The 12047-nt window shown below is 46.2% G+C and overlaps 1 protein-coding gene across 2 annotated transcripts in view; it reads left to right on the top strand.

Moving 5' to 3' along the window:
• pros (homeobox protein prospero) overlaps positions 1 to 12047 on the top strand; it is a 256693-nt gene that overhangs the window by 105993 nt on the left and 138653 nt on the right. For both annotated transcript variants that reach the window (XR_012829655.1, XM_075699409.1), the window contains exon 2: positions 2560 to 2623. The gene's annotated coding sequence lies outside the window, so the exon portion shown is untranslated. The remainder of the gene's footprint in view (positions 1 to 2559; positions 2624 to 12047) is intronic.

The following is a 12047-nucleotide window of genomic DNA, read 5'->3' as shown; positions in this document are numbered from 1 at the left end:
GGCTTTAAAAGAGATGCTCACAATATCCATCCGTGTGTGAATCCATCTGTCCGCCTCTCCGGAACCACCAATCTATCGTCATTGATTTAGATGTAGGTGCAGCTCCTTGCAACTGACATCATGTATGATCGTCACGTCTTTCTTTTTATCACAACGATTTGTCGCAAGGAATAGACCACGGTATGAGAGGCGAATCGATACATCGGCGTCATTCAAGAACTCTGCAGCCTACAAGGTGTCACGAGTCGCCATACAGCGTGACACATTGAAGGAACACTCGTTTCGCCGTCGTCCGGCAACACGCCGGAACGCGTTCGCCCGTGCCTTCAGGGGGCCTTTCCCGCCACGAGATTCTTACACGCTGCTTCCGCAGGAGACAACCGATCACGCGGCCTCGCAAAGTGCATCGCGAGATTCCGGCTGGCTGTCGTGTTTCCCGCAAGGGCGTCTCTTGCAGGACAGGCCGGCCGACGCTGCGTGTGCCTGTAGAACAGGCGACTCTGAATTCATTCTTTAGTGCGTTCGTTATTAGTGACAAAGTGGAAAAAAAAAATATATATATATATATATATATATATATATATATATATATATATATATATATATATATATATATATATATATATATAGTGCAACTGACTGTGGTCTGCTCCGGACCACTGTCAGTCGCGCTTCGCTCCTCGAAGGGGGATGACGTGTGGTCGTGTGAGCACCTGAGCAACGCTTTGTAATGTGGTGACGGTGCGTGGTTTAAATCATGGATCCGGGACCTCAAAGAGCCGCGGCCGGCGTAATGCTAACGCATTTCTCCCGCATTTACCGCTGCATCGACCCTGCTTTATATATATATATATATATATATATATATATATATATATATATATATATATATATATATATATATATATATATATATATAGCGTGTTGTATTTAGCTGCCGTTTGAGGCGTCGTACACTGATACGCTGACACTGTTTTGCTCGTTCCCGACCAACGCCTGCTGCGCATGCGTTTCGGTTGAAATTGTCTGTTTTGATCGTTGAAGCCGCGTAGAACTGATTCGCCATATTAACTTTTCCCTAATATTCACATTAAATTCAATTCGGAAGTTCCGCTGTGCGATAGCTCCTATTTTATACTTTTTGTTTACCGACTAATATGTCTCTATAGGCTTTCCTTTTGCAAACTTCCTGTTCTGAAGTTAATGAATCACAACATATCGAAGAAAATAGGCCAACTACTTTTTGTGCGTAGAAAATGAGTATATATACTCGTACTTTATATAGCCGAAACGGCAAATCCGTGTAAAAATCCAAGCCAGGACTATATACGCACGGCGTGTGAATTCACTTTTATGGGGGCAGGACTACAATGCCGAGCTCAAGCGAAGTATAGTCGGCAATGCGCTCGCAACGTCAGAACGAACTCTGCTCTGCGATGAGCGACACTTTCGCCTACTGTATTGTCAATCCTATGCTGCTGCTCCGACTGCTGATGACGTGTTATTCTTGCGACTGCGGCGCCAATGGGTCCAATCCCGCGTCTTGACTAACGCTGATTGACGTGTTCCTTCGGCGGCGACGGGGTTCCGCCCTTATATATATAGCGTGCGAACCCCTTGACAGATAGGGCTGAGTGGGCCCGCCAAGTGGCCTGGGAACTTTTTGTGGGGCCAGCGCAATCTCCTCCAAGAGGAAGGACGACGTACTCCTTCTCTCTCTCTCACCGGCGTCGCTTGTCTCCTGAGCGCTGACGCGAACGGCGGGTTCGTCTTTCCTGTTTGAGCATCGCCCCCTTGTGACGTTTCTCTAGGAGGCGCGCCTGCTACGTCTTGGATACGTCGACAATTAAACCTCTAGAATACGTCTGCGGTTACAGAACTCTTTCAAGACCGTGTCGATGTATGTGTATTTAAGAACATATATATATATATATATATATATATATATATATATATATATATATATATATATATATATATATATATACACACACTATTACCTCTGCATACTTTCGCTCTGTCTGTCTATAGAAACGGTTCAAAACTGAGGTCGATGTAATGAACTGAACTTCGGTGTCGTTTGAATTAGAACACAGTTGAAAACTCCCGAGGCTCCCCATCGGTATTCAACTCGCAGACCTCGTTCTTTACGATGCACAGTATTGTGTATGTGTACTTTCCTACATAGGGCTACAACAATAACAACAACAAAAAGAACCAGTCTGGAATATTCATAATGGGTACAACTGGAGCCTTTCAATGGCGAGAGCTACGGTAACAGAGCGTGATCAGGAAAATGGGCAATCATCTCTAGTTTTAGGATGCAATATTTTTTTTTAAGAAAAGGAAGGAGATATCCGCGAGGAAGCTTTCTGCGGCGCATAGGCTGGCGTTTCCCAAGTAAAATAACCGGTATAACTTATAGGTTCGTGCATGCAGTGACGCGAATTCACTAAATGTGAAAACGAGATGTAAATTTATTTTCACAGAGTGTCGCAGCTATTTCAGCGGTCAATTATGTAAATTTACAAGAGTCTCCTTTCTCTATTTACATCGCAGACTGCATCGTCTGATGTCTTCCTGTGGCCGCACATCCATGAGTCTGTGACGGGCACTTGAGAAGGTACGTACTCGTCACTCGACTTTGGTATGCATGTGGTACCATAGATAGATAGATAGATAGATAGATAGATAGATAGATATATAGATATATAGATAGATAGATAGATAGATAGATAGATAGATAGATAGATAGATAGATAGATAGATAGATAGATAGTCTTAAGTGCCTGACTGATTTCTTACGCATCTATGCGGAAACGCGCCTCACGTTTGCGTAACACGTAAACATGCTTGGGGTGGTTCTACAAATACCTTGCGGCAAATGCTCCCCAAATAAAATAATAAAATAAAGCTGACTGCAGTACCTTTACTTGTTACATATACCGGTAAACGTTCGGGTACGAGCACTTTCTAAGTTGCGAAGTGGGAGCGTAGCAGAAAACAAAGGAAAGCAACGACTGCAACTTCTGATAGCCTTGAATTACTATAGCTAAATGACATCCTTTATCATATATAGTTAAATCTGTTTACCAGTTTCTTTCCCACTTTATCTTTTGGTTGTCGTATATAGTGCATCACCCACATAGCGTGCATAGCGTGCACAAACGGACGAAGTGGTCCGAAGGCCACGGTCATTAGTCTATATATTCATGGCGCCGACTCTTCGTCGTATCCGCGATCTACACGCCATTCTTACTGCATAGATACCCCAATGTTAATTACCCCAATCGAGCAGCGAAGATATACGCAAACCTGACGACGACGTTAATCACATTCCCCACACAACTGTCGTCACCTTGACAACAATGAAAGTACAGGGGCAAAGCTTGTTGCTCGGCCGGTCGGTGTTTCTTAACGATAGCGTGAAGGGCGCAGTCACATGAGCATGCAATGTACAGCGTACAATTTTAACGCGACGGCGTTAAGCAGCCCGCGTCGCAAAAAATCCGGCGTCGGCGTCGGCAATCCAGGGTGTCGCCTCGGCAAAAAAAAAAAAAAAAAAAAAAAAATCCGGACCAAATTGCGAACGATGCATACCCAACCACTTCTCTTCCACCAAAGTTCCTCATATTTTGTCTTTTTAAATAGAAAAAAGAAAGAAGAGGACGCGGACAAATGCAGAGTTCCAGGGACGCAGTGGGTACATAGGGCTCCGGACATATACAGGAGTGCAGGTCGACCTACGGTCCCACTTAGTCACGTGCCCATTTTCCTTTCTCAGCAATCGCGGCGGGGGGGGGGGGACAGTGTTAATGGGCGCCGGGCACTCGCCTTAACTGCTGCGCGCGAGACCTTGAACCGTCGCCAAGCTCAATTATTTGCTCTCTTTCATGTTCTCCGGTGCGCCGGACGGCTATACGTGCCACGACGTCCGGAGTCGCCTAATTGGTTTCACACGTTTTTATCGGCGGCGGATAATGCGCCAAGTGTCGATAACGTTCGCTTTGTGCGTGAAAAAAGACAAGAAAACGAGAACAACAACAAAAAAAAGAACCACCCCTGCGGGGCAGGGACGCTCCTGCGCGGCATCAACCTTCGGCGACGAGGACGAGGCGCGAAGGCCCCCCGCCGCAGCCACCAGGGCGCGTCCTACGATACACGGTGTACACGTCTGCACGTTGACTGCGATTTCGTTTTTGTCTCATGCATACAGTTCGCCTTGTCGCGCGATGGCTTAGTGTCTCTTTGGGGCGGCGCGGCGCAGAAGTGACGGACATTGTCACGCCGATCCCTCCCCTCTATACGTATGCGCTATAGACTGCGTTGAGTTGTGTTGAGTTGTGTTGAGTTGAGTGGTTGTAGGCTGCTGGTGGGATTAGCCTTGCAGATGCAGACCGCGTCTCTCAGGGCATATATATACAATCTCCGTGCACTTCCACGCCGAGCTACTCCTGCGATCCCACGTTGCGGAAACAAAAATCAGGCCTGCAGCGAGTTTTTGCGAGTCGCTTAGACGAAGTGTAATTGCACTTGCGCTTGCTCGCACTCGGGATAAAGAAGTGGTGAAGAGCGCTATACGCGTTCCTACGCACATTCGAACAAGTTCCCCTATACACTCTATCACAGCTTGATTATCTGTTGACTTCTGGTCCCATAACAAGCTGCCTCAGACACTTTTATCGACGCGCAACTTATAACGAATATACAAACTCCGCAACGCCAACGTATTAGACGGCGCTTATTTTGTCTCCAGTGCCTCCAGGGCCGCGCAAGGCGTGCTTCGGCTCCACGCGCGTACGCTCGCCCGTATTGACACACAGGACATGGCCCTCTTTAGAGCGCGTGTGCTTTCTTGGCCGCCTTGACTTATGTGTGTGCTCAGGTATAACGGCTGCCGTCAAGAAGCCTTCTTCCTAACCCTTCCCCTTCCCTCTACCTCGCTTTTTTCGAGGATGTCGTTTGCACAGGCCCCCGCGCGGCAAGTGCGGGGACTCGCGCGACACTTCCTGGGGAGGCTGCGGTAGCGTTGTCGCCTACCGTGTATATACCCGTATAATACGTGCTCACTTTTATTGCGATTGCGATTGCACGGACCACACCAGGCGAATCGTTTGCCGTGGCGCTCCATATATGTGTTTGCGCGCATGTGCGCTACGTGTTTTTATCTAGTGCCGCATATGTCAGGTATACGTGCTTTCGCTATACTCGACCGCCAAAGTTGCTGAAACCAGGTCTTATACGTTCTCGAATGAATTATCCCTCAGAATTTTCGAAAACTGCAGAGCGCAAATGAAAAGTAGGAAAACAGTTCTGTCTCAACGGATGTATCTTATCTTAAATCTTCTTCGAGTATTAAAACCTATATTATAAAAACTATATCATTGACCACCATCTGAAAAGTGATTCCAATTTACTGGCGCCGCTCCTTACAGGCAGCGCAGTGCAGTGGCACCTGTGCGATGTCATTACAGGCCCTGCACGGCGTGTTCAGGCTTTTAAGGGTGCTAAAAAATTTCGGCGCACTCGCGTAAATTAGTCGCACCCGCGTATACACTGCAAAGTAATTTACTCCCTTAAAAGTGTAAAATGGAGTAAATCTGTGTATAAGTCCCACTCTTACACCCGTAAAATTATGTATTTGTACGAGTTACGGACTGCTTACACCCTTTTACACTTTTAAGGGTGTAAATTATTGTACAGTGTAGTTAGAACACTGTCCGGGTAGTTCCAACGCAACGCTAAACTTTGCTGTCACTATTACGGTTTTGCCGTTCGCCCGAGAGTGCCATTGTTTTCAAAGTAAATTCTTGTTTTTTTCCTTAGAATTCTTTATCTTTGCATTATTTAGCTCCATTCTTTATCACTTTCACTTTAGATGTCGCTGCCGCGGTCATGTGGTAGTGGTGTCGGTGGTCCGTAACAACAGGCATGCTTAACCTATCGATCGTAACCGGCAATTGTTCTACCTAAGCCTGGCTTACAGTGTCACTCTCAAGAGTGTGCCACTGGCACATCCAACAACCTATAGTATCTTTTAAGAATGCAAAACGAAGACGCAGAGCTTCCGTGCGAACTACGGCATAGTAGATGCATCCTCCCCAAACGTGGTGTTCATCGATGCCGTCCACATACTGTTAGACACTCAAGCAAAACTACTTCGAACAGTTGGCAAGTGGATCAACTGATGCCGAATGCCATGCGCTCAAAAGTCTAATCGTTGGCGAGGACTTTTTTCTCCCAATACTTAGACCGCGAAAGTAAGAGGCCGGGTTTTAACCGTGAAATTGCGGTATAAGCGTGTATGCGATAACGAAGGGGGCGGCCCCTCTCTCCCGGGATGCAGGATATACGGACCAGCAGGCCGCGCAAGATTTTTCACGTCCCAGTGGAAAGCTGAGCAAAGACCAAGGGCTATAGCTCGAGTAGTGAAGCGCAGCCACCTTCCCGCCGTCTCGGCGAGGTGTCACCAGCGAAGACGCATCACGCTGAAGCCAGTGGATAGTGTTGCGTGCTCTCAGTGCGCCATATATCTGTTTCTATACAAACAGCTCCGACGCTGAGAGGCAATAAAATTCCAGTCTTCTTTTTTATTGTTGCGAACACGGGAAGGTGAGAAAGCTGGTAGCACTTTACCCATTAAATCATATTTCTTTAAACTATCGCAAAATTCCGGACTCGAGCTAAAGGAAGAAAAAAAAAGAAACACATACACGCAACACGAGCTAGTTTTAATTTTCTTTTCTTTAACGAATTCCGATGCGCATGGCTGAGCAGATAGTTTAGTCAGAGCTGTGAATGTGTCGAAACAGGCCAAAAGAACGGTCGATCCACTTGGTTGTGATATCTGGTTTATTTCAGCGTGTTCGCTAAAAAAAAGCAATTCGTTAGGTGGACTGCACATTCGTGTATGTAGACACTTCATTGATTGCCGCACCGTTAAAGTCAACACTCGTAGCTAGATTCCATGTCCTATATTGAAGAATCGGCGTGTCTGTCCTTCGCGGTCCAATTGTCGAAGCTGCAGCAAGAGGAATCGAGTTCTAATTGACCCCACGGGACTCAACCTGCTCTCCCGGGTTTGAAGCTGGGGAAGAACACTGTAGTGGAGAACTCCTTCCTTAGAAAAAAAATCATGTACGATGTTCAATAGCATCTCAAGAGAAAAGCAGTGGAAGGTAACAGAAATCAGTGTAGAAACACAACGCTATTTCAACGATGAGTTTTGTAAGCGCTGCAACCATTTCGGCCATCCGCACATCGCTAACTAGCCTCTAAGGCGTTAGTACGCGCAGGTCTCTTGCATTCAGCCCCCGTCGTAACGCTTCCAGCACGATTACAGATTCGATCCCGTGACGTCGTGTTTAGTAGTAGAACGCCCTAACCACTGACCCAACGCGGACGGCGGTGTTACAGGATTCAATCTTCGTCTCCGCCCTTCCGCATGCCACGAAAGTAAATTAGTCATTCCCGGCATTCCATGCCTTGCCAAAGTCGTTGTCAAATGAAACATTCGTTGCCTTTCTGTTGACTTTTTGTAGGCTTAAGGCATTTTCCAGATATACAACAGCATGTAATTCAGATTCTTACGCCCCCCACGGTTGCTCAGTGGCTATGGTGTTGGGCTGCTGAGCACGAGGTCGCGGGATCGAATCCCGGCCACGGCGGCCGCATTTCGATGGAGGCGAAAACACCCGTGTACTTAGATTTAGGTGCACGTTAAAGATCCCCAGGTAGTCCAAATTTCCGGAGTCCTCTACTACGGCGTGCCTCATAATCAGAAAGTGGTTCTGGCACGTAAAACCACATCATTTATTATTTTCACCGAGACACTATGAACTGAAACAGCAGAAATAACTGATGAAGTGACCACGTACATGGCGACCGATACGCTGACTTCTATTCCGCGCCACGCAAACTGACACCCATCCCGGAACTTCGCCGGGTTCAACGTTCGCAAGCGTTGCTTCGTAAGGGAAGTATACTGATTGAAGCGCCCACTTACCTCACCACGAGTAAAAACGCGCGATGAACCCGTACTTCCCCCGGTATTAATCGAGTCGCGTGAAACTTCCGTTCCCGTCCCCTTTCCTCAGTGGAGGCCCGTCTCGACGAGTCGCCGACACCCAACCATTATGGGCTTCGGCGAAGGATCGAATAACAAAAGCGATACACGTGCGAGAGGCAAGAGGAGCTCTCTCGGCTCTTTGGATGTGTCTGCACGTGCGTATCTTTTGTTCAACCAAGATCGTGTGGCCTCGCATTTAAACTCTTTGCCGCCGCACGGAATCATCTTTCACGGAGTGCGTGCGTGCGTGCGATGGGTTTGGTTGTGGGGGGGGGGCGAGGGGAGGGGGGAGGTGACGACGTCTGTAGATCAGGAGTTCACCGTTCTGTTCCCGTACATCATCATCGCAGCAGGGAAGGGTCGCGGGGAGCGGGCGGCTTGGCAGGCTTCGTTCAGCGAGATACTCCTCGACCTAACTCATCGCCTTGCGTTTGCGACGATCGAAATGAAGCGAGACTTTTCGCCCTCCCGCCCGTCGACCCCCGTCGCGAGGCAGCGAAGCTTTTGTCGAAATCGCCAAGAAACGTCTATATCTATAGTGAACCCGTGTACACATATATCTGAGTCTTGTGACGTGTCATTTTATACTTCCGTGCACTGTGGTGTCAACGTCGTCTTGCTCCACTACCGAGTGTATGTACCCCAACTCTGCTCTATAGCCCAGTCACAAAGTAAACGCACTACATCGGGTAGTTCGTTAAAGGTATCTAAGAGGGAGTTAAATACGGATCAAGGAATCATTATCATTATTTGTTCTGAAAACATACATACATTTGACAGGAAAGGGAAAGCGAGGAGCAGGCTGGCATTAAGGAATTGCTGCTTTACGAAAGGAGTCATCGGCTACACCCTTTATCGTTACAGCGTATTATTTGCAAAATTCGTTACAGCAAGTGTGTTCCCATTGAGTTTTTGTGGCGTTCTGCATAGATTTTCCGTTAACGTGAAATAGAATATGACGGATAATCTGTGCAATAATGCATACAGTCGCCAAGCAGCCATGGCTTCTCAATGGAAACTTTCATGGCGGGAAAGATATGATTGCATAATTTCGCGGCTGAGATTGGGCCATGTATAACTTCTCGAACTGACGCCGCATAGCTTACACTCACACAATTTTATTTTGGCGTTGCATGTAGAAAGTGTACCGAACGTTTCGCTTTAAAATTTGCAGAATGTCCTGGCTTACGCACTTACAGACATAGTCAGCTGGTCGACTGTAGAAGCTAAGGCGATGGAAATTCAATTATTCGAAACTTTTGTTTTAGACATATGGTCTGCAGAGTTTTATATGACAAACAGGGGGAATCCACTAGAAGTGAAAGCAACTTTTCTGAAATCCACGGGAGTGGGCACACCGCCCGACTCCCATTTCTTATAAGGGCGAAACAGTGTCCACTGTACGGAAATAACGGTTTGCCGCGCGATATCCCTTCTCGACCAGCTGCAGCCGTTTCTTCAAACTACGCTCCGGACTGCATGCAACCTATACGTATAACACGCGCTCCCTCTCGCGAACCCCGCGGCAATCATCTCGTCTCCTCCCGCCGCCGCTTCTTCGGGCGAAGAACTCGGCAGAAGAGAGAGGCCTTTAATCGGCGACGATTAGTTTTAACCCCGCGGCTCGCAGTGGGTGTCGTGGGGAGAGGGTCAGAGCTGATTCATTAACCTCTGCTGCTAGAACCCAGGGAACGCTATTACGGGATAAGTTGAACCGAAATCGAGAATCTTGATGGCGGCACTCCCTCCCCCCGAGCCCCAGAGCCTCTGAGGAGTGTGTATCATCTCTCGGAGGGCGTACATATATACATTTATATATACTCGTAGAACACGTGTAAGGTAAGGAACTTGAACCTGCCGCCGATCGCTTGACTCACTTCGGTGAGCCCGCGTAAGTACATGCGAGTATATTTTCGCAGGGAGGTTCCATAAAGTTGTACGACCCGCTCGCTAGTCTCCCTCGCGTAGCTAGAGATTAGTTAAACCTCGATTTGGCGAAGTCGATGAGACCCGAGAGAGAGAATATTGAGAAATTGAGAATATTGTCAGATAAAAATCTTGTGTAACGCCTATGCGAATAACATTATTTTATTCGAGAGCAAGAGAAAAAAAACCTAATTTTTACCTGCGTACGCACTTATACCCACTTAATCGTAGACAGCGAGCGCGTTGAGCGTGTTTTGTATTCATTCACAGATGTAGCAAACGATCTTAACAAATCAACGACGTGTATGTATATATATATATATATATATATATATATATATATATATATATATATATATATATATATATATATATATATATATATATATACATACATATCCTTGACACTAGCATACTTGCATTTCCCCTACGTTTACACATGCAGGTTTCCCCCGAAGCTTCGTTTCTCGGAAATATGCAGTGCTTTATTTAGTCTTTCGATTAATATGGGTAGGGAAGATGGAAACTATTTTGTTAAGAATTTCGTAAAATTTGCTTGCGATAGTGTGTAGGACTGATTGTATGCAACTAACCGAGATGCGAGCTGAAGATTTGGCCTGCTAGAGGCAGGCATGGCGTTGCCACTAAGTAAAGCTCATTCACCTAAGCAGCACCGTAACTGGACTTGTGTTAGCTGTACGTGAGGTCAACGTTGTCCAACGTACGACCGATTTGGTCCTGCGTTGTGCTTACGTTAGTTTAGGTTTCTGTGCTGTTGGAGATTTGTGGACTACGCACGCCACAATATAAAGGCAACACTTGACATGAGTCGCAAATAACGGTCCTTGCAGACATGCGACTTCGAGCCTCCCTCGCAAAAAATTATGCATGACATTCATTCGCCTCTCGAGAAAGAAAAGGTACCGGAAGCAACACAAACTCAATAGGCACGCAACGACATTTCAATGACAACTTTCTTCTGTCCACAACATAACTGTGCTGACGAGGTGTGTTGTAGTAGACTTTGCTCATTTGAGCGCAACGATTAGAAAACTTATTCACTTATTCAACACAATTCTGGCGATACTTTTTTCATGTCTTACTCCGCTGATTCTATTTTACAGTACCTGCGATAACGCAACTGCGGTATTATATCTTGCATGCGCTCCCTTGTAGAGCACTTTTTTTTCTGCAAGTTATCAGTATCGTATGCGTGTATTGTCACCAACAAATTATTGCTGCTGAAATTATAGAATTCCTCATGTGTTTCCACCGTGTTCACTGTACCTTATGTTCATATTCAACTGAATACCTGGCATGCTTCTTGTTAAGGGGTTGCACGTATGTGTGTACGTTGTCCAGTTGCTCTTACGGGATAGGGAGCAGCCGTCGCCCCACAAAAGTACGAAGGTATCTTACATACTAGGCAATCCTTTTTTTTTGCGTTACTAGAACACATGGACAATTGGCTCGTTTATACTAGGAGAATGCCAGCAAACTTGAAAGTAGAAAAAATCGAGAAGCAGACATAGACAAAGCGACAGGAAGGGGGATGCTGGAAGCAACCTTCCTGTCGCTTTGTCTATACCTACTTCTCGATTTTTTCTACTTTCAAGTTTGCTGGCATTCCCCTAGTATAACCATGTACCAACTAGCCCAACAAGCCACTCTCATGGTTCGTTTATAAGTAAAAGAATTGTAATGATGATGACCCGCGACTTGATGTATCTAACATACGGAAGAAACTAAAGAGGATTATGAATTCCTAAAATTGTTCAAGTTGCGAGAAAATAAATGTCGCTGAAGTTTTCTTCGAATACCGTCAATCTTACAAGGTATTTCCTGTGGAGTTTTCAATCGTCTAGTACAACTTTCGCAAGGACAAGCCGTGATGGTATACACTCAAACTCATTCTCTGAAATCGCTCGTTGATAGTTGCATTTCGGTCATCGCCTTTCGACTATGCCCTTTCAAAGATTACGCATTATATTCAACCTCAACAACAGGTCAATTGAAGGCAGGAAATGTCTGCTTAAAAACAACAGAATTTTCG

Source organism: Dermacentor variabilis, chromosome 7 (genome assembly GCF_050947875.1).
Source record: "Dermacentor variabilis isolate Ectoservices chromosome 7, ASM5094787v1, whole genome shotgun sequence".
In the NCBI taxonomy this organism is placed as follows: Eukaryota; Metazoa; Arthropoda; class Arachnida; order Ixodida; family Ixodidae; genus Dermacentor; species Dermacentor variabilis.
This window is presented reverse-complemented; position numbering and strand designations above follow the sequence as displayed.